General features: G+C 37.4%; 1 protein-coding gene across 1 annotated transcript in view; it reads right to left on the bottom strand.

Annotated features, from left to right (window-relative positions):
• The window catches only part of tmem132e (transmembrane protein 132E), a 295,657-nt gene that overhangs the window by 196,957 nt on the left and 75,815 nt on the right, over positions 1 to 22,885 (bottom strand). The window lies entirely within an intron of this gene.

Genomic DNA, 22,885 nt, shown 5'->3' with positions numbered 1-22,885 from the left:
ATTACGTGCCTTAAAATAACTTAGTTCCGGATATCTCCTTAGGTGAATTGTTCTAAAGTTTGCTTGATCTTCTCAGCTTTTATCCAAACTTTGAAAAGTACAGAAGAGCTACCCAAAACTATACACCAAAATAGATGAACCGAACAAACCCTGTGCCCCTGTGTCTTCCTCTGCCTTAATTTGTTTTAAATATTCTCTGTTCTTTAAAAGAATAATTCTTAAAAAAAACAAAGAAAAACCCACAGGCACTAAAAGATTCAAGTTAGAAACTTTATTTTGTTGGAATCACTCCTTGATAACTCTGTGTAGACACAATAACAAAAGATCCTGCTTCAAATTGCAGCATGTCTTTTGACAGTTCTTTTATGAAGCAACCTTCTTTAATGAATGCATCAACTATACTAACTATACTGTAAAATAAAATTCTAATTAGTTGAGACTAAGAACAGCAGGAATAGTAGCTACAAGAAGAAACAACAAGTTGACAATACATTAAATTACTGATTTTCTTAGTTTCTCCTGTATACAGTGAAATTAAATAATCAATTACATAACAGTTACATAGTTGGTTAACAGGCACATTTAACTCAATTACACAGGAATATTAATCAAATGTTTTTAAGCTTTACCACCACAAATTACAGGTGATACTAGAGCAAATAGGCTGTAGCTGCAAAACTCCTGAGTGTAACTAAATGAGTAAAGGGTGTGTTTTATTTCCTATAAACTGAACTGCAAAAGTTTCCTAATGTCAGTGAAAATGTACATTTCAAATAAATATGGTTATAAATTAAAGATGGCGCAATGGCATCTTGAAAGCACTATATTTAGAGTAAATTTAAGGAAACAGAGGCAAAATAGGCACAATCAAGATTCACTTAATTTCCCTTGAAAAATTGATTGGTCAGGATCATTTTGGAACATTAGAAAGGAACGGATACCCACAACATTATAGAGTAGAAAATGAAATACTGCACTCAGCTAAAACAAACAGTGAATGTTGATTTGCTAACACATACAGTATGTGAGATTAATGGCAGAGGTGTAAAAAGAAGATGAAGTTCAGTTCAGGTACAACAACATGAGTAGTTTGTCATAGTCTGAACTTGTTTTCCATGTTATGAGATGCAGGAGCCATCTTGTGAGACACACTCCCTATAATGTAGGGCCTTCAAGGCCCTGAATGAAGATGTAATATTTCTCCAAAGGACAAACCATCTGAAATATCTTCATATTTCTGCAATATTGAAACTTCAATTATTGTATTCTTTGAAAAATACACACAATCCTATTCTTGCAAGCATTTGGCAACACAAGGTCTGTGTCAATAAGAAAAGGGAGCACGAGAAGAAAATGCAGCCAATCAGATTGTTTTTCTCTACTTTTGCTATGTTTTGGAAAGCCTGAGACTATCTCTGAGGCCTTCAAGATTTAGATTAAAGGCTCCTGCCATATGAATAAATGAAGACATGTTTGACTGTTAAACTAAACAGGTATTCAGATGTTGGTATACAGCTAGTGGGAGTACTCTTTTATTTGATCGTCTGTATGCCTTCACAGGGATGTGGAGAGATTGCTGTATTATAGATGAGATGTTGGGGGATTTGAGCTAGCTGGCTAGGTGTTTGACGGTGTTTTGTTTTTAGTTTAATGACTGCGAGCTTGCTAGTCGTGGAGAACATTGTGGCTAAAAGAAGACAATCCGTGGAATTTGTTTGGGATTTATTAGCCATGCCGTTTTCTCGGAGAACAGGATTATGCAGAACCCCAGACCAATCCCTGGACTACAGAGTCTGACTCAAGAAGGGCAGGCCATGGATCAAGGGATCAGGGAAGGGGACATGAAGCTCAAAAGGTTTAGCAAATCTCTACCGCCTTAGCAACTACGGCAGCTACATGACACAAACTTAAGACTGGACATTTAGGAAGGATGGATGGATTTGGACTGTATTTTTAATCAAACAGAGGATCGCTGGTTCAAATCTAGGCAACGCTGTTAGTGCTTTTGTGTGTGGAGTTTTCATGTTCTCCCCGTGGTTGTGTGGGTTTCCTCCAGGTATCCAGGTTGTCTGCCTATCTGTGTCAGCCCTGTGATAGACTGACAACCTGTTCGGGTTATGACAGCTGAGCTTCAACACCCCCACAACTCTTAACAGGAAAAGCAGTTTAGATAATCGATGCATGGATGGATGCTCTTATTGCAGCTGATTTTTCTTTGATAACAGAAGTCACTGTAACATATTGTTTTTTGGTTCAGCCAGGTTTACTATGAATTGTGTGTTTGTTTAGGTTTAGATTGGTTTGGACTCTGTTTTGGTTGGTCGCTAAATGTGCAATATTTTCTCCTTTTTCATGTGTTTATTCGTTCGAAAATATATGTAATAAAATCGTATTAAATCATTAAATCATTAGTAAGCAAACTGCACTTGAACAGTCCTACTCGCAAAGGAAGGTCAGTGCTCCTTTACTGTGGCAGCTACAGTGGCTTACCACGGCAATGCTTTTCCGAATCACTGCAGAAAGTCAGAACACAGCCTCCGACCCACTAACAGAAGGCAGGGGCCTCTTTAAAACATGCAGTGACATCAACTTCACATTTTGATACAAAATAACCACAGTTTATTGCATTGTTCATGCAGTAGCAGTACATGTTTGTATACCTACAGAACATAAATATTCATCGTTGATCCAAATTCATATTTTTTTTGACTGGTGACCTACATGATGGCAGAGGCTGACAGTATAAAAACCTTTGAATCATTTGATAAATTCTATCTCAAACATGACATTTTCAAGAAGGTTGTCACATAGTTATGTATTGCACACGAATAATGGCAAATGGAATGAGTTGTGAATGAATGCATGCTCAATGATGTTTTGAAGTTATCCATTATGCAAACCGTGTTCAAGTTTTAATAACCGGGACACCGTTAAGAAGCTGAGGATTAATTTCATGACAAAAGTGGAAAAACAAGACAATACTGTTGTCTTTTACATACAAACAGCAGGACAGTCAATGACAGCCAATGAAAACATACTGGTCACTGGTCAGCACAATACCTGGGAGCCTTAAAAATTTCTTACAAAGATGTGTGCACGGCAATAGATCCGATAGTCAGCTTCCCTGTTTACCTGCGAGAAAACATATTGAGCAAACACTGTTTGTAAAGAACACAATAAACCCATTGTCTGGGATGCTGTAAATCCTTGTTGTGGGTTTTGCAGTAATCAACAGTCTCTGTGTAGTTTCATAACCTTTCAATTTTTGATATCATGACATTATTTTGAAGAATGAGTACTGGTAGATCCAGGTGATGATAAAATTCCTTTTAATGGCTGTGGTGCTTGCATTCAATTAATAGCACATCTTTTTCCTGATAGTTCAAGTTAACCTAAAACCTTTTAGTAATTCATATATTTAAGTGGACTGTCAAATGCTGTCATGGAGCTCATCACGCTTGTCATGACAGGAAAGTTAATAGTTAACTGTATGGAAAAGGGACATTTAAAGATTTAAAGTACACCAATAAAATATGACATTAACAGTACTTAAAAAGGCAGATGACAGTGCCATATTTGCTCTTTGTTTGCCTCCCAGACAGACATATGTTACATTCTAATAATTGAGGAGACGCTTTAACCTAGTGAATTACTCAGAGGCCAAGATTGAATGACGACGATGAGGAAAATCACTTTGCATACAAATCAATTACCCAAAATGCAAGGAACCTGTGATAAACTGAGAAAAGAAAATGAATGTATTAAGGAGTAGTGGGGAATATTAATAAACCACTGAATGAAATAAAATGCACCCTGTCAATCTTCAAAAATATGAATTAATATTTTGCTAAAATCATTTATATTGTGTCAATGATGTTTGTAATTACAATTTTATATTCACTTATTTCCCTACATTCCATGCTCCCAGTGATACTCTATTATCCAGTTCTGTATTTCCAGAACTATCCCACTCAGATGTGGGGAAGACATTTTAGATTAAACATATTTCTTTGTAGTTATTAAATATCTGTGGAACATGTAAGCCATTGAAAAATACTTTGGTTTGGGTTAAATGCAAAAATTACAATGTGTGACCCTGATGTTTATTAATGATGTAGAAGTATTTTCTGATTACTCAGTGGCAACTACACCAAACACCATCTGCAGGCAAAGTATTACTGACGAGGGTTTCGACTAATGATTTATTTCATTTTTCTACTCATCTTTGTTTTGAATAAAATATTGCAAAAAGGCATATCAGAATTTTTTAGATCTTAATGTAACATCCTAAACATTGCTTGTACTGTCCCACCAAAAACCCAAAATGGAAAGATATAACATTTTTGAAAAACATTTTATTTTTGATATTTTTGATTTCTTGACAATTATTAATCCTTTAACATTAATGTTTATAGCAATTGTTTTCTTGACTAGTCATAAAGTAATTTTGCACACAAGAAGTTGCAAAAAGGTAATAGAATTTAATAACTCAGAGTTTTATGTGAAAGCTATATCTTAAATGCCAGGTTTCAATGGAAAGAACTCTGCAAACATAATGCAGATTTAATAACCTTATTATATTGACTGACCTGACAGCTATATTTAAACTGGCCAGGTGAATCTAAAGATGCATAATTAATAGGGAAGGGGTTCTTCCCTTTCCTTTTTACACTATTCTATTAGACGAAACATTAAGCTACATAAGCAACTTTCCCAGCATTTAGAATAACCTGCTCCTTTGAAAATTTTTCACACTGATTTCCAAAGCTGTAAACCAAAGAATCAAGACACACAAAAGGAAGCAAATGCTTTTCATAGTGCAACTGAGACAGGGATGTCAGGGTATCAAGTTCATCTGCACTGTTTATATAGTACAATCATTTCCATGACCTAAAAAGAAAATGTATCTTTAACTCTGGCATGTTTTACATTATCAGAGCGTCAGGTTAATATAAATATAAAAAGTATCTAAATTACTTTTATATGACATAAGTATGATGGGAAAAATGTATGTTCAGAGCCACTGTGCTTGACATATACTTACTGACCTATATTGGACATACATGTGAAAAGAACTCCTGTTTTTAGACAGTGGACCTGGACTTCACAAACTATTCTAAGTTACAAGTATATTGCTGCAAGAACAGAGTGCCTCAATGTCTACAAAAACTTGTCTCCTGTCTTGCATAAATTTGTCCTAACACAGTGATTAGACGTTTCAGATAACCGATTATCATCCGTGCTTATCACCTTGGATGAATTTTAACCCATCTCTCCTTCAAAACACCATTAACTCTGGGATGTCGGTTGGCTTCCCTACATGAACTGCCACTCATGCTCAAATTGGCCCCTCTTTGTGATGGTACATTGGTGGTTCAAGGCCCTTTCACACTGAAGCCCACCAGGTGAAAAAAGAAAGAAAAAAAAAGCAGATCATATAGATCATTGCATTAGAATAATTGAGTTCTTAGGGCTCAGATATACTTGTTGGTACCAAGAACAGCAGCGTTCTTGGCATCATTGTTCACACTCTTTAAAGGTTAACCACAAGAAGCAAACTTGAACCCAATTATCCCAGACCGACCGTGGCATCTGTTCCTCATAGGCCTCCACTTTTCCCACAACATAAACAGAAACCATCACACTCAGATCTGGCAGAGAACATGGCAACAAAGAAATAAATGGCAGGTATGTAGATGTGGGTTGAGGAAAGGCTCAGTAACCACACATTCCTAACACTTTTATAGAGAATGATTGTAAAGATTGAAAATACAGAGAGATAACCATAGATAGAAAGATAGAGAGAGAGATTGATGGCCAAAGACACCTGATTCAAATTATGACAGAGATGCAATTAAATAACCTATGGCATGTGTGGTGATGCTAATGTTACTGACGCACTTAACAGCACTTTCCACTTGTGAAAGACACTTTCCTGAAGTATAATAAGTGTCATCAAAGTAACCTAAGATTAACACGAACTGAGTGAGCATGTTGTGATATGGCCTGTAGCCTGGATCCTTGGTGACTGGATGATAAACTGAGTAACATGGTGTTTATCTAATTTGTATTTAGACAATCAGATTGGTGTTGTAGCGGATGAAATTACGTCACATTTCGCGCGCCCCGCAGCAACAGTACGTGCTGAATATGACTCACCGCTCTAATTGGTTTGAGTGTTTCAGTGGTGCGGAGTAGCAATATTTCCATATATATGGCCAGATGTTTGTCACAGTGAGACCACTCACCAGGCGCATGGCATGTGACGCTAACAAGTAGACAGAACATATGAGGGCTTTCATCATGAGCTGTTCAAATTCAATCATACAAATGTTCTTGTTTTCATTCATTCAAAAGAAATATGGTTAATTGTTTTATCCTCAATTCAGTGTTCACTCTAATGGAACATACATGTTTATTTTCATAATGACAAAACAAAAAGCTTCCAGGGCACTGCAGGTAATTAAAACCATTAAAATCAATTTGTAAGTTTTTCAATTAAATGTGTTTCAGTTTTACATCATTGGACACGTACGTGTGTGCAGATTTATCCTAGAGGTGCAACTTACTTGAGGTTCTTAAACAAGTTTCCGCTCTTGTCCTAATCGCTTCTTCAGTTTTAACTGACTGGCTGGGAGTTTCAGGTATTTCACTTCAGAGGAGTTAAGTTTTAAACATTTTGATGTCATTGAAACCACATGAATTAAGTCTGAACTGCATATATGACATTGGTCTTCTTGTGTCTGGGTGTTTTGTCCTTAGGATGGATTTTAAATGTACTGGGATGCAGTGCTTTTTGAAGATCCTCCTCAAAAAAAAAAAAATGGAATGACAATGTTGTTTTGTTTGCTGTTCATTTCTTCTATCTTTTGTTGAACTGTTCTTCCACATCATCTTTTTGTGCATTTGATAAAGGCTCAGTTTACATAGCCACAGGATTTGAGTGCTCTCTTGATGTAACTGTGACTCTTTTCCTTTCCCTCAGACCTTGTAGGCACATTCTCAGACTCGTGGTGTAGGCACATAATCACTCCCAGTTTTGTGCTCGAGAGGGTGGCGACAGTCAAACAGTAAATATTGATCTGTGTTTGTGGGTTTCGTGTATTTTTCAATGTTGAGGCTTTTGTCTTCTATGCGTTGTGCACAATTCAGGAAAGCCGGACAGTTCCCTCTAACACCCTCCTATGTGGACTTCACGTTGCAGTCCACAGCATTGCCATGTTCTGTGAATGATTACACCTCCAGTTTTGTTTCATTTTAGCCCAGGTTTCATCCATATACATAACGATCGAAGCCTTCACAGAGCTCATCAAGGCTGTGGACTGCAACATCAAGTTAACACAGGAAGACATTTGTAATGATTTAAGCCTGCTCAAATTAAAGCTTAGATTTTAATGTTGAGTCCATTAATTCAAATTAAACAGGCGCAAGTACAGAATCCGAAGAACAAAAAAGAAAACTGTTTACCTTTGATCTGAACAATAAATACTTATTTATCTTGGTAACTGAGCTAGAAATAGAGACTAATGTAGAGTAGGAACAACATTTGGGACATTTAATATCCACCACTGTATTTACAAATTGCACTACATTATTACAATTTGATCTCATCTTTAAATACAGCCTTCCCACGGAGTTATAATTCTCTCTGACATACCTGAACACAGTTTGCCCTTTCAACAGGTGTGGTGTTTCATTCTGTTGCTCCATACAAAGTTACAGAGAGGGGCAGCACCAAAGTATAAACAAAAATGATTTCATTAAGGGATTCAAATTTTTAAAAAATCTGTAGCTTAACGACAGATTTTAGTGGAAATCTTAAAATTCAATGTTATTTCTATTTTAGTTATTACAGTACATCATGACTAGTATACAGTCAGCCTGACCTGCAACTAGTTGCCACCGGCATAGATTTGTCCCTGGATTTGCACACAACCGACAGCAAACATCTGTGCTGTGGCCAGCTGAATCTATGTCAGTGGGATGGGCTCTGCAGTCTGGCTGAATTGCGATGTGTCACAGTGGAAAATGAATGCAAATTTGTTTGACACCTATTTCCATTGGGACACCCCATGGTGCCAAATTAATACCACGTAATTCAAATGTTTTCTATTGTGTTTTGGTTAAAGGGGTGGAAGTGTCTGGGTGTGTCACCATCCTGTCTTCACCAGCCCCACTGAGTATTCCTCCTCCAGTAGCAGCACAGATGACAAGCAGCTAAAGTGAAAGATTACACTAGTGGCTGTAAGTAAGAACCATTAATGTGATTTTGAGATAATGCTCATTGATTAATACGACCCTGGGGGCTTTGACTTTGAATGAGTGTGCTTGTCATCTCAGCTATGCAAGGGAGTTTCTAATATCTACTGTACCATCAGTACACAACGGCAGAGAAAAAGTCACTGCCAACATTTTAATTTATTTTTTCCCCAAAGGTGAAGCGATATGAGATCTAAGCTGGGTGTGAAGAGAAGATGGGCAATATTGCTTGCTGAGGGCCTGATTAAAGCCAGTATATTGAGAGACTGACTATCAGTTCATAGAAAAGGCGGGTTTTTTTAGTGTCAGTCATGCAGGATCATTATACATCCGCCGCAGGGAGGGTGGATATCAAGTTATCGTCAGTTTCATTCTTCAAGGTTTAAGAGCATCAGCACTCTTTCTTCATCAACTCTCGCCAACACGTCTGCTGCCTTCATAATATCTTATCGCTGCACTTGGGTGTGTTAACATTGTCCCCCCTCTCTCTGTGGTCTGCTGCCAGGTCACACAAGGAAAGTACTGTCTGGGAATATGATTGCGACCTACAAGTCTAGTTGTGTTGACACATCATGCGTTAAACTTCCATTCCCTTGTATATTTCAAGTTGCAGCAGGGTATCTTTGCACACTGACAGCTCCAATATGGGAAAGACTGAATGTTTGAATTTGGCTGATTTTCCATCTCAGGTGTCACAGAAAATCTCAGCAGTAAAGAGCACAAGTTTTAATATCAAAGGGACAAAGTGGCAGGAGATCTACTGTGGGTCAAAAACTGTTGACAAGAAATTGAGCACGAAAGAAAGGAAGAAATGAAGGATTGAAGGCTAAAAGAATGAAGCTAAAAATAAAAGAACTCCAATATCCTGATAATTCATTTGAAGGCAGTTTAAAATGATGCCTTCCGGGTTATTCAGAAAAGAGCCAGAAACAAATGTTCCCCTACCTGGGATTCTTAATTTGAACAAGAAATTGCAGCTTCTGATGTTGATGTACAACAATGCATCTTGTACTGCTAACTGTATCATTTTGATGACTCATCTGGTAGGCACCACAGCTCTACATTATCTGTAACCCAAATGTTGCAGGACACAAAAAAAAAAGATGGGACTACATACATTTGACTAGCTGTGGATTAGTGATATTACATAATGAGGAATAATAGGATTTGGCATCTCATATTGTTGTGTTACAAACACAATGTCAGATACAGGTCTCTCACAGGTTGGTTGTTTCACACCTAACCATCAGCAAGTCACCATTCCCCCAGCTTTATTCATCAAATGAACTGACAGTCACATATCAAAGGCAACACCCACCAAAGAGTATGGGTTCATATTTTAAAGTCATCTTTGGAATGATACAGTTTGAAGCTGTTCCAAAACAGAAAATCTGATCTAAAAAAGAAAATAAAAAAAAAGAATAAGGATAATATATTTTTTTTAAATGACATTTTCTTAAATTCAGATTTTTACTTTCCTGCATAAGTCTTGCTAGCAATAAAAAAAAATCTCAAATTGTGAAATCCATACACAACCTATAGAGTAATACCTACAGCCCGGGTTGGTTTGTTTTAGCTACACTGTGCAAAGCCAAGCATTGATGACTTGTATTTTCCACTACAGCCTCACAGCAGGTGATGACTAGGCTGAGCCACACTGGTCCTGCTTGTTAGCAGGGTCATCCATGGTCAAAGATCGGACAAGAGTTGTCTCCTGAGCTGTGTCTTCAATATTCATTTTTTAGTAATGTTGGTCCCTGCTATATGTCAAAGTGTCTCTGGGCAAGACACTGAACCCCTAACAGCCCATTCCCATCCCCAGCGGTGCAGTGCCGGTCCAAGCCTGGTAGAAATTGGGGATGGTTGCGTCAGGAAGGGCATCCGACAAAAAAAAAAAGAAAAAGACAAAAAAAAAAACTGTGCCAAATCAACATGTGGACAATGATGCGCTGTGGACACCCTGAACTCACGGGATAAGCCGAAAGAAGAAGGAAAAAAAAGTTGTGGCTCTCACCCAAATCTCTTCATGGAGGACTTTCAGATATGCTTTATTCTACTGTTTACTGATCCTGATCAGTGGGGTTAGAGCTGTATTAAGGTATTGCTAAGACAAACTGAACCCACTTTTACTTATTTGCTGAAAGCGCCAACAAAGGCCTCGAGACAGATCCTGAAGCAGCTGTGACTCCTTACACTTCCAAATACATCAGCTACCAGTCGATGAGAAGAGCAGTCATTTTGAGCCCCTGAATCTGATAATGACAAGGACAGAGTGCAATCCCTGTTAATCTAGCATTGTTTGAGTGCACCAAGAGTAAGGCCCATTGGATTACATGATCTGTACATCTGTGTTGTTTTCCCCCCCCAGCTTGCCTCTGCTGGAGCTCTACGCATGACCTAGAGCATTAAGGGCAAAGCAATAATTCCACATGCACTCTGTAGAGCCTGGAGCGACAGCATGGGCTTTCCCTTTAACACCAGCACAGAGACCAACAGCACAGTGCGGCAGGGTATAGAAGGGAGGGCATCTAGGGTGGTAGATTAGGGATACAAAAGTAAAATAGGGAATTGAGGGACAACTTTATGTTGTGAAAAGCTTTTATGAATCTGACATGAGGCACTGGACATATTGATTGCCCTAGAGGTGACTTTAATTGTAGAGTGTGAATAAAAAGAACACACACACACACACACACACACACACACACACACACACACACACACTGGAACAGTGTGGCAGGTTGATTTAGTATCAAACTAAAAATTCTTTGTATTTTTTGGAGGACCAACAGACTAAAATAGTGTATATGTTTAGAGTGTGGTATGGAGACTAAATCAAGTTTGCAGGCTTACACAACTGCTACAGACAACTGTTCGAAATTTTAACGATATAATCTCAAAACATACATTTTTCATATAGTCAAATTTGTGCACTCATTGCATGCTGAATCTGTGCATAAACAAAAGCTGCAAAATCTCACAATTGAGAAACTAGAAGTAATAAATGTTTAGTTTTTTTCATAACTGAAGAGTTGTGGAGATTTAAAATCACTTACTAAGTTTTACCTGGCCAACTAATCGATTAACAAATCCATTCCTTTAGCTCTACGAACAATATTGGTGTATTAAAGATCTCCTTGGCATCCTCCTGCCTTTGGTTGGCACAGAGTCACATTCCTTGGCACAATACCAACTGTTAATCAGCAAAATAGCTTGAAACTGGGGACATTGTTTAGCCCCCTCCTTTTTTTTTTTGATATACATGGTCAATACTGGATGTCAATGCCATCATTTGTTACTGCCTTTTTGCTTTGACTGCTGCTTTAAATTTTCCAGCTGACCATGTCCCCGTCTGCACTTTTCCTGTCTCCTGTTTTCTTCTTTAGGTTTTATGGCTTACATTCATTAGGCTACATTATGTTATCTCCTTCTGCAGTTTACACCATCACCAACTTGTAAAGAATGAAATCAGAAATCTGAACAACAAAAAAGACATTGAGGCCTTTATTTTGCCCTTTGGGCAATCGAAGTTTGACCTATTGCCACTCTTCTTCTTGGTGGAGGGAAACTGTTTTAAATTCCAAGACAAGGCCTTCAATTAACATAGCAATTAATATATGTTACATGACTACAGTACATAAAGTACAGTAATATTTAGCTGAAATTGGAAAAGGTTATCTGATAGAAAAGAGCAACTTGAGTTCTTTGACCTATTACACACAAGTTATGTTTAGAACTTCTGGCTGAATCAATGCAGTAGCTACACAATAGTAAACAAACTATGCAGCATGAGTTACATACAGCCACAGTACATGAGGAAGTATTTTTTTAATCATGCCATTAACACAATTTAGCAGGAAAATGAATTTCTTTGGGGTTAATCTTCCACCAGTTTACGGAAAAGAAATTTCTGCATTAACTCATTCTCATCTCCACCTTCTTGGATTTTCCAGAGGATTACGATCAATTTCAGAGAGCTCAGCCAGGATGAAGCCACAGTGGCATTAATTCCAACAGTGGCAAGCTGGAGTGGTAAGCCTACCTTGTTGGGTGATAAGACAAATTAGTAAAAATCTATGGCTTTTAGATGCATGTAAGAAACATAGATTCATCAAAAGGAGTTACCAATTGTATCACAGTGCCACTCTAACACAAAATGTGTTCTTTCTCCCTTGGCGCGCGCGCACACACACACACACACACACACACACACACACACACACACACACACACACACACACACACACACACACACACACACACACACACACACACACACACACACACACACATCACCTTATGCCAGTTGCCAGACCCACACTAATGCCTCATTCACTATAGCAAATGGGGCAGAGAAATGCTACATCTAGACACATAGGGACTCTGAAATTAATTTGCTCAACCTTGAAGCTTTGAATCTCTCAACCAGAAAAAAAAAGACAATGAGACTGTCATGTTTTATTTGGATTCATATTGAAAAAAACTGTAGAAAACAGTTACACCTTCTTCATGGATATACTGCATGCACTCAGAAGCTGCTGTCAGGACAATTTGTTATGTCTACTGCTTGATGTTTGTGTTAGGTCTTAGGCACAGATTCAAGCTTTGCATATCTAGAATGTTTATGGCTATATTTCCCCTTACATGGGTTTACTCATGCATGTGTCTCACCATATGACCATGCCTGGCATGTTAAGCTGTTAAAGTTAAAGTGCATCTACATCATTGCAAGAGATTACAACGTTCCACACCAGGCAGTCTTCATTATTTGGATGAATAGAAAGTTTTAACAACTTGGCTCTCCAAGGAACACAAACCTTTTCTAAACAGATTCTTTTATTTAGTTTCATCCATTTGTTTATTTATGAGACAACACTAATTAAATAACATCAAAAGATGTGTCAGATTTAGCCAAAAGGCTTATTTTGGTCTTGCGATCCTTGGACAGGTTGTCAAAACATATGGAATAAGTAAAGAAAAGCCAACTTTTTGTCAAAGTCTGTTTCTGTTTGCACCAAGTTTTATTCCACTAAATGTAGATTTGTGATTAAATTTAAAAACATGTCTCTTTAGACATGCTGGCTACATTTAATGCGTTATACTATATATGCACATCCATGTATTTAGTCACAATTAAATGTAGTGTTAGAGGGCAGAGTAATGGTAGGTTCAAACCTAAGACATTCTAGCTGTGTGGCCACTAACTGTTCAACAATTCCACGTGTTCAATATATCCTAAGTCTACTTTCTTTTCTAACTTCTTTCGTTACACTGACTGAGCATCTTAAGGCTGGAGGATAAGCTAATATGTATTTTATATAAATATAAAATATTCAACATTTGGAACAAACTGCGATGAAGAACTTCATATATTACGACTTAAGTCACAGCAAAATTTGTAGTAGAGAAATGGCAAAGCTAAGGCCTGTCTTTAATGTACGTCTATCAAAAGAAGCCATGTAGTATGTACATCCCTCCCTAGAAAACAATGTGGCTGGAGCTCACACTAAAGCATTAGTGACCTTCACCTCAATTCACTTCAATTGAAATGATTACTCTTCAGCCCACAGGACCCACATCTTTTATCATCCCTAAATCTGAAGTAAACCCATAGTCCAGGGTAATTTAATAAGAGCGGTGTTGTAGTCCTGCTCTACCATTATAATTAGCTTGTCTTGTCTGCTTTTCCTTAAAAAAACAGACCAATGTTCTGGTCCTGCATGTTTGGTCCCCTTCTATGTTTCCATAAGAAAATTGGTTACTGGTAAGAAATAATCTCTCACAGTTAATTATGATCTTTTATATATGTTATGAATGATTTAGTCCTCCTTTAAACTCAGCATTTGACCAATTCAAAGTCATGAAGTCATGCCTGATTCTGGCTGTTACGCTTTAACTGTGGTGCCTGCTGGGTCTCCAAAGAAACATTATTCATGACAGCAGTAGTTTCCCTTAGAATAGCCCGGTAAACATCTGCTGAAGGTACTTTAATATTGTTTGAGAGATATATGCAGTGTTTTTGCCTGCTTCGTCCACCTTCAGAACATATTGTACGGAGAGGGTATGTATGGACTAATAAGCTTTTTAAAAACTGACAAGTGTTTTTGCATAGGCTATTTTACAACTACTCCGCTTCACTGGTACACAAATTGTAATGTAATGTAAAAGCTATTTCTGCTCTGTCCAGTTGATTTGTGTAGATTTTTGAAGAAATGTGCAGTGGGCAGTCATGCTACTGCTAACATGAATTCTGTTATTTTTAGAATGATGTTGTTTTAGATTACCGAGAAGGATTTGCCATATGGCCATATGGCCGTTCGTGTAATCACTATTTTGTGAGACTTAGGTAATCTGCCACCACAAACCTGTCTCCTAAAACTTGCCTAAAAAACAGCAAAGCAAAACACAATTACGGGATAGCAATCTTGCAGAGGAACGATAAGTTATCAGAACCTGGTGCATTAATTTCCCCTGTGTGGCCTTTATAACTGTGGGCCTCCATCTAAACAAATTTTTTTTACTCTTCACAGCCTTAAGTTTGAAGACATAATTGTGTGCCTCCTTATTATAACATTTACCCTAGTCCCAATTAGGTTTTTAAATAAGATGCAATTACTGTAAGCAATTTCTTCATTGATTATTGAACAGTATTTTGAGGGAGCTTGATAAAAATTCAGTTTGCATTTCTTCTTTGAATTGTAATATTGTTTTCAAAAGAAAGTATGTTCATTCAGAGGTAGTTAAAACATTGGTCAGTACTGTAGATGTACAGCAAGATCTGAATTGATTATCCCCTCTTTAAAGTACAAGGTTGTAAGCCTAAACTGAAGATAGGTGTAGCTTTGCAGTACATTACACATCGTGTCTAGCACAGCTTTAAATGTGACTGAAACTTTTGCACACTTGACTTGAAAACACATGAGGGTCAGCTCAAAACCACAAGCAACAGCATTCCTGTGTTAACAACACTCAATCATGATGACCACATCACGGCCCAGTGGGGGAGCTGTGTTTGACTGTCTTGGCATTTCTCTTTTTCACTACAAGAACAGAGTGACTTATTAATGGCACGTTTTTTTCCTGAGAGAGGCTTTTCCAGACACTGACAGCACCTGGATCTGGGGGCTATTTCATCATGTTTTAAAGCAGCCTGTTGACAGCACTGGACGATAAGAAATAGTGATGTGTTTCAAAATCTGAAGCCCTTTCTAGAAGAGAACAGAATGTTGTATTTTTATTCATCCCACATTTGGCTTTGTACTTGTCTTTTAGTGATACCTTTTAAACTGATGGATGAAAAATTTTAAAGTTTTAAAAGGCTTATTTGAGTCATCAAAAAAACATCGAGGGATTTAAGATCCTAAAGATGTTAAGTCCTCCCCCCCAAAACAAACAAAACAAAAGTGCAACCATGACGCATCTAAAACCCATATTAAATGTGACATGTAGCTCACACAAAACTAAAGAGTCATTCAATTGAAACAGTGGTTCAGTAGGTAGGGTGGTCACTCATTGTTTTCCTACCTACTTTACATAGAAATTATCACCATCCATACCATCGAAATGTTTTTGTATTTCCCCTCTTGATGCTTTTATTTCCCATTACATCTGTTGCCATTGACAGCACAGAAGAATTGGATAAGACAGGTCTTTTGAAGATGAGAGAAGGGTGAGAGATTTTAAGTTAATTGGGTCCAGTGGCCATGTACCGGTGCCCTGAGTGGCTTTGATCCTCCACTCCAAATCCAACTCCAATCAGGGTGTTGATAAGTGAAATTTCCTGGTTGGGGTTGAGGAGGAGATGATCATGTTAACAGACCAAAAATCCCACCAGGACTAATGCTTCAAAAAGCTATGTTACATCACTATTCACATAAGATGATATACAGTAGGTGCTATTATTCAGGTGTGTTCTGCTGTCTGGTTGGATGGAAACAGAAATGTCAATGGGGCTGCAATTAGTAATTATATTCATAACTGATTAATTCAAGAGTCAACAACTTTAATGATCCCATAGAGAAATTGTGTTTCCTTGTTACAGCTTGGCTCCCTGTTATTTTTAGAATTAACTTTAAGCTTCTGGTTATTACATATAGAGTCCTTCCCAGTCAGGCACCTGAGTACCTGTCTGACTTGCTTCATGCCCATGCTCCTTGCAGAGCACTAAGGTCTGCCAACCAAAATCTGTTGGCTGTGCCTCGCAACAGGCTTAAAACCAAGGGTGACTGGGCTTTTGCTACTGTTGCACCAAGATTGTGGAATGCCCCTCCACAAGAGTTAAGGACTGATGCTTCAGTGGATATTTATAAAAAAAAACTTCAAACATACCTGTATAGACAGGCTTTTCCCAACTCTTACCATAAATTGAACGAGAATGCCTGAACTGTATATAATCTGTTACTTTACCTGATCTTGTACATTTGTCTTTGTCTGTTGTCAATATTTGATGTGGTCAATAAAACTGTTGATCAATAAGTAAGAAAACACAGCTAGGAGTGAAAATAAATGAAATAAAAATAATAAATGAAATAAGAGCAATACTAATTGTCCATTTGGCAATGAGTTGAACAGGGGGGCGAGTTGAAAAGTTTAAGGGCCACTACGAGAAAGGATCTCCTGTGGTGTTCTGTGGAGCACTTTACTGTGATCAGTCTCTGGCTGAAAGTGCTCCTCTGTGCAGCCAGCACGCAGTGAAGTGGGTGGGAGGGATTGTCGCGGATTAAGAGGAGTTTGGACTACACTCTCCTCTCAGCCAAAACATGCTGAGGTTCCAGCTCCTCACCCAGAACACAACCAGCCCTCCTAAGGGACGATCTTTGAACCAGGGGCTTGTCCACAGGTAGGAGGTGGATCAGGTTGTGGTCAGACTTGCCCGGGGGTGAGGGCAGAAGAGCTGTAGGTCTCTTTAGCATTTGAGTACATCAGGTCCAATTGCTGACTACTGACAATTTGGGATTATTTCTCATTTATTAGTAATTATTATAATTATTAATCATTATTCTAATGACAGGAAGTTCAGGAGGTAAATACTGTTGGAACTTTGTGGAACTTAGAAACAGATGTGTTACTTCAAAGTTTATATGTATGTGTGTACTGAATATCAGCACGGCTGTGATACGGTCATTGACACGGGGTAGCAGGCCGGGTGCAGATGATATAATAGTTCAGGTTAAAGTAAATAAAGGAAAACACACGACACAACCCAACAACAGAAATACAGAAAGTTCAACTGTGACTGTACAGCAGTGTTAAAGAGTGGAGTATCTTCTTCATGAACAATTTTTGAGCACATGCAGACAACAGCAGCAAAGGCTTTCAAAGAGTACTCATGGAATTACTTACAGCTGTAATGACCTGCTGCCATGTATACCTGTAAGTGCAATAGGCAGCAATGGCCAAGAATGAGAAGCTGCTAGCTGAAAGTGTTTTGTCAAGCTTAGTCTGGAGCCACTCACTGTCAAAATTAATTTGAAGAAGAGCAGCACTGCACCATAACCAGGTTCAGATAGACTGACATACAGTAAAGATAATTCAAGAAAGGATTTGAGTTAAATCAGATTTTCATCTTTTTGACTTTTGCTGTTCTTTTAAAACATGACTGGATCAGATCCTCCAGGTCAGCTCGATGCGTACGATTACCATTTATCAGCTAATCCTTCACAATTCAAACTGTTTCAAATCTTTGCCAATCCTAATTTAAAAAGACAGACATTAGAGAAATTAAAAGTCAGCTAAATCATCTGTACAATCATTTAAAGTGATAAAAGTGAGTACAGCACAAACACATTTAAAATGTTACCATACCCCCCCAAAAAAACATTTAGAAAAAGACATCCCCCACACCTAACCTGGCTTAGGCTGTAGTATCATTCTAAAATATCACAGTCAGACTCTAATGTTTTTCTAGGGCACCTAAAGCCCAAGTGGTATCTTGATTGCCAAGCTTATAAATGCAGCCATCATCTAATTTACTGAACTGTGTGCTGTCAGATAATGCTGATTTTATTGTATTTAATCGATAAGCTACAGTTGTTTACACAGCTTAAATTTTTAAATATTAATACATTATTGTGGATTACATTAGAATAATTATATGGATTAGGTAAGAGTGAGTCTTTCAGTGGCACTGTCATAAAGTAGGACAGCAGGATGTACCCAGCTCTGACCGTATTCTAGGTGGATTGCACTGTAAAGAATCCCAAGGAAATACGGCTCAGCATGTGTGCTTTGACATACTCGCGTGTTGCTAAGAGGAACTCCAAAGCAACGCATTTTGCTTTTGCTTTTTTCCTGGATGCTTCCCCTGAGAATCTCAACAGGATGTGTACCTCCTGCTGAGATTGTACTGTAGTAGCCTAGCCTAATGAGCCTCTGTTAAACAAGAAAGGCTTTAGCTCTGAGGGCAGCTTTGTACAAAATAGCTGCACTCAAACACTGTAACAATTTGCTTTAATTTCTACAGTAACATTTTACAATAACTTCTTGTTCTGTTATTTTACAAAGTTTACCTGTATACACATCATGAGTAAAAAAAATAATTACGGTTGCTAACAGAATTTTTTCCACAATAACACATTGTTCAATTAGAGGCAAGTTGTAACTTGACTGTAGATGATGAACATTACAGCTGATTACTGTTGATTTAGGTGGTTGAACCTGAACAAGAGCAAGAGCATCTGATGACAGACGCAGAGAAAAAACAGTTTTTTATTTGGTGAGGACGAAATTGTCTTATTTTTAAAGAGTGACTGTAATTTCCAATTATTTTAACTAACCTTTTATGACCCCAGCAACACTGCAGAGTGAAGCTGCCAGTTGGTAAGTAACAGGGCAAAGTCAAAATCAGGAAAGACACTAATGCTTTTTGTAAATAATTCTATACCTTTAAATCATTTCAAAGGAATACTACCTAGTTTAGACCTTATTGCAATTGTTAGAAGGTAACTACATGTGTAAGTTTGTTATATTGTGCAAATTTTTGATGGCTATAATGCTAATTAGCACGCCAGCATTCTAGCGTGTACAGTATTTAGAGTTAATAGCTACTGTCGAAAGCTAAAACTAGCTACACTAAAACTAGAAACTGTCTGTGAGCGTCTAGTTGACAGAAGAGACTGAGGAGAGGACATCTGCATTTATTAGACAGAGAGGAGCGGGTAGCAGCCTGGTTAACCCCAGTAGAAGCCTCTACCCTGCAGACACCAGCCAAGGATCCGAGTCCACCACAGCCTCCCCCTCCTTTCCTCCACCGTTCTGTTTGTGCTGGGCTCCATGGACCGGTGAGTACAAACTAACTCTGTGTTATTTTTGTTAGCTTTGAGCAGATGAGGCAGCCATTAGCTCACAAGTTATAAGTCAGGCCTGTATGTCAAACATTATTTTTATTTCAGTTGCAGTTTAACCGTTTAGTGTCAAAATTACGCTGCTTTATTTAACATGGCAGTGACTCCAAAGCTCCTGACCTGTGTCCACATTGCGTGTTAAAGTGCGGCCTTATGCTCTGTAATATATGTAAAATAGACATGTTTCATATTTCAGAGGGAAGAGGAGACAGGAAAAGAGTTCAAGTCAAATTTACTCCTCAAAGAAACAATCTAAATCAACCCTAACCAGCTATAAAATATGTAACAGATATTTTAAAAATTGGAATAGACAGTAAAACACTGCTCATTTAGGGAGTCAAGATGTCTTTACCGTGATTTTGCTTGAGTGGAAAATAAGTAAGTAAGCAGTTATTCACCCAAATGCTCTGTTTATCCCACTGCAGAACTACTTCCTTGTATTACAAATGCGTGGCAGATCTTTTGCAAGTTGTTCTGCAGAAACACAGGCCAAACTGAGCTATTAGGTAAATTACCTAGATAAAAGATTTTAAATTGAATTGGCCTGAAATTAACAAATTCTAACATTTGTATAAGGTTTGCACTAACATTTATATACAGTATGGGTGGGGCATTCATGAGGATAATAAGGAGACTTACACCAGTTTTAAAGAAGTAATTTTGTTTCCCAATTCCCAACACATCCGCATCAACAACAACAGCAGCAGCAAACTGGGTCAACTGCTGAAGGACATTTAAACCTTGACAACAATATTTTAGTAATGAGTACTAAAAATGGCATGTTGGTGCAATTGTTTGATGCTTCTGTAGTCCTTCCAATCTTGGGCTCGTTGAGAAATATCCAACCAGAGATTAGGTTGATAAAACAACGTCACTATTAGTTAGTAACTCATACAATCTTGTGACAAGTAATTCAAATGATCCGTTTAACCGTTAAGAACTCCACATTTCCATTGTATTAGACACTGCTTCAGCTATGGACACCGCAATTCTCATTTTGTAGGGGCAAATAATTAGTTTGCCTCATATAACCATATAGATTTTTCTCTCATGTAGAACAGCTGTGATCAGTTTTGTCATTAGCTTTCTTTTTATGTAATTTTCAAATACTTCATTGAACCAATGTAACCAGGGGCTCCAAGATGACAAAGTACATAATAAGATAACAACAGTTAATCTTTGTGCGCCTTTCTCTTCAGGCAAGTGGACTTTAAATGGCTTTTAAAGCTTTTAAAGTCATACACTGTACAAAAGATGAGGAGGATTACTTTTGCACTAAGGTGTCATTTAAAACACTTCTGAATTTGTATCGTAAAAGCGTCCAATGTAAAAAAGCAAAAAGTACCTGTAAAAACATTTTACAACAAAATATTGTTTTGTGAACTATTAACCGCTTTTTACTGGCAACATTAGTCACCAGGCATTTTCTGTAATTTTAATAAAATACAAGGTAAAGTTGTAAACTAGATTACAATTGTTGTTTTTCTGTAGGAGAAAAATATATTTCTGTACATTTTTAATACAATAAAACCATGTAATAATCAGTAATATCCAGCTATAATTCTTTTTACAGTAATTAAGTGCAAATTTTACTCAACTCACACCAACTTTCAAAAGAATCAGCAAATGAGCTAAAGCTGTCAGTCAAATTTCTACTGTGTGAATTTGGCAAATTAGTGGTGTTAAAGTGTCGAAAATATTCGTTGAGTAGCATCACATTTTGCTGATCAATTCTATTTCTGGTTTAAACAGAACTTAAAGGTGTGTTACCAAACACACAGACAGAGTCTTTAAACCTCTCCTCTCTGAAAGACCAAACTCTTCTGCAGCTGAAAGACGTTGCCAAAAGCTTTCCCTTAAAATATTTTTTATTAAACTACCGCAGCAGTACAGCTGTGCCGTGGTTCACATTACAGAGTAATAAACAAGTGTTTTTCCCAGTGGTGGATGATGTTCTCAAATACTGTACCTACGTAAAAGTACAAATAAACTAACAATAATGTACTTGACTATTTTTCTCTGTCCTTTCCTGGGGACTAGTACTGCTTCATGTTTGGGGGGACATTAACTAATGGTAATAGACATAAATAATGTGTTGAAGCTGGTTTAACTACATGATCTGATCCTTTTTTTCTTTTTCTGTTTTTTTTTTTCTAAAGTACTCATATCAAGTTATTACAGGTAGGAAATGCCAAGTTCAAGTACAGAATCCAAACAGTAAAATTACTGCATACCAGTTCCCTTTGAGTACAGCTAATTTATGAAATAAGTCTTTTAAATAAAACCAGGGAAGGAAAACTGGTCAAAACCTAACACTGTTTTACATGAAACAAAACCCTGATCTGTCAACTCAACATTTTCAAACCACCGTCATCTAGTTACTGATATCTGTAACAATGAAAAATCTGCAAATAAATCATCAAAATGTTCAAAGCAAATTTCTTTTCCAATTTCACAAAATCACAGGACTTTGTGAAATTGGAAAAGAAATTTGCTTTGAATTTGCTTTGCAGGGAAGGCTTCATTTAATTTAGACCTAATAAAAGGGTAGAATAACACTCCTGCCTGTATGTATCTTATTATGATTTTTTCAAAGGCCCCTTATTCTCATTGATGTCGTGACATGTTATCAACTGCAAACATAACTGTGAATCAGGCTCTTCAGATTTTACAATTGGCTTGTAAAATCAGACTACAGATGTAATATTAACATGTCAAAACACGTTATTTTTTCTGCTGTTAATCTAATTTTCTGGTTTTATCATGACCTGTAATCAGTATTTTTGATTCACTATACACTAGTAGTTTTTCCTGCCTTCTTAAATCAACAAAAATACATATACAACATTTTGGAGTTTGGCTGTTGGCAATTAAAACATCTTAGCTACTTGCTTGAAGGCCAAGTGATCTAAAAAGAATAATGTCAAGCCCTGTGTTTTAAATTTGACATAACTGTCAAAGAATCACTTTCTGAAAATTGTGTGTCAAAAACCCTCAATAAATTGACTTTTATTCAAACGTTGAAAAATAAAATGCAACTATGAGGGAACACTTCCAACAGAGTGAGTACTTTGGCTGTATACATACACCATATAAGGTTTTCCAAAAAAGTAAAGTTGCCCTGCTTGGTGCCATTAATATATTCTAACTTTTATCAATCTATAGCTACATTAACCATGGCAATAATCCATGGTTCTCTGGTTCCTAATATTCAATCAAAGTTAAGAGGGTGGCCTTTGCAGTACAGATGGTATACAATACCATCTATAATAACGCCATCTAAT

Source organism: Channa argus, chromosome 22 (genome assembly GCF_033026475.1).
Source record: "Channa argus isolate prfri chromosome 22, Channa argus male v1.0, whole genome shotgun sequence".
In the NCBI taxonomy this organism is placed as follows: Eukaryota; Metazoa; Chordata; class Actinopteri; order Anabantiformes; family Channidae; genus Channa; species Channa argus.
This window is presented reverse-complemented; position numbering and strand designations above follow the sequence as displayed.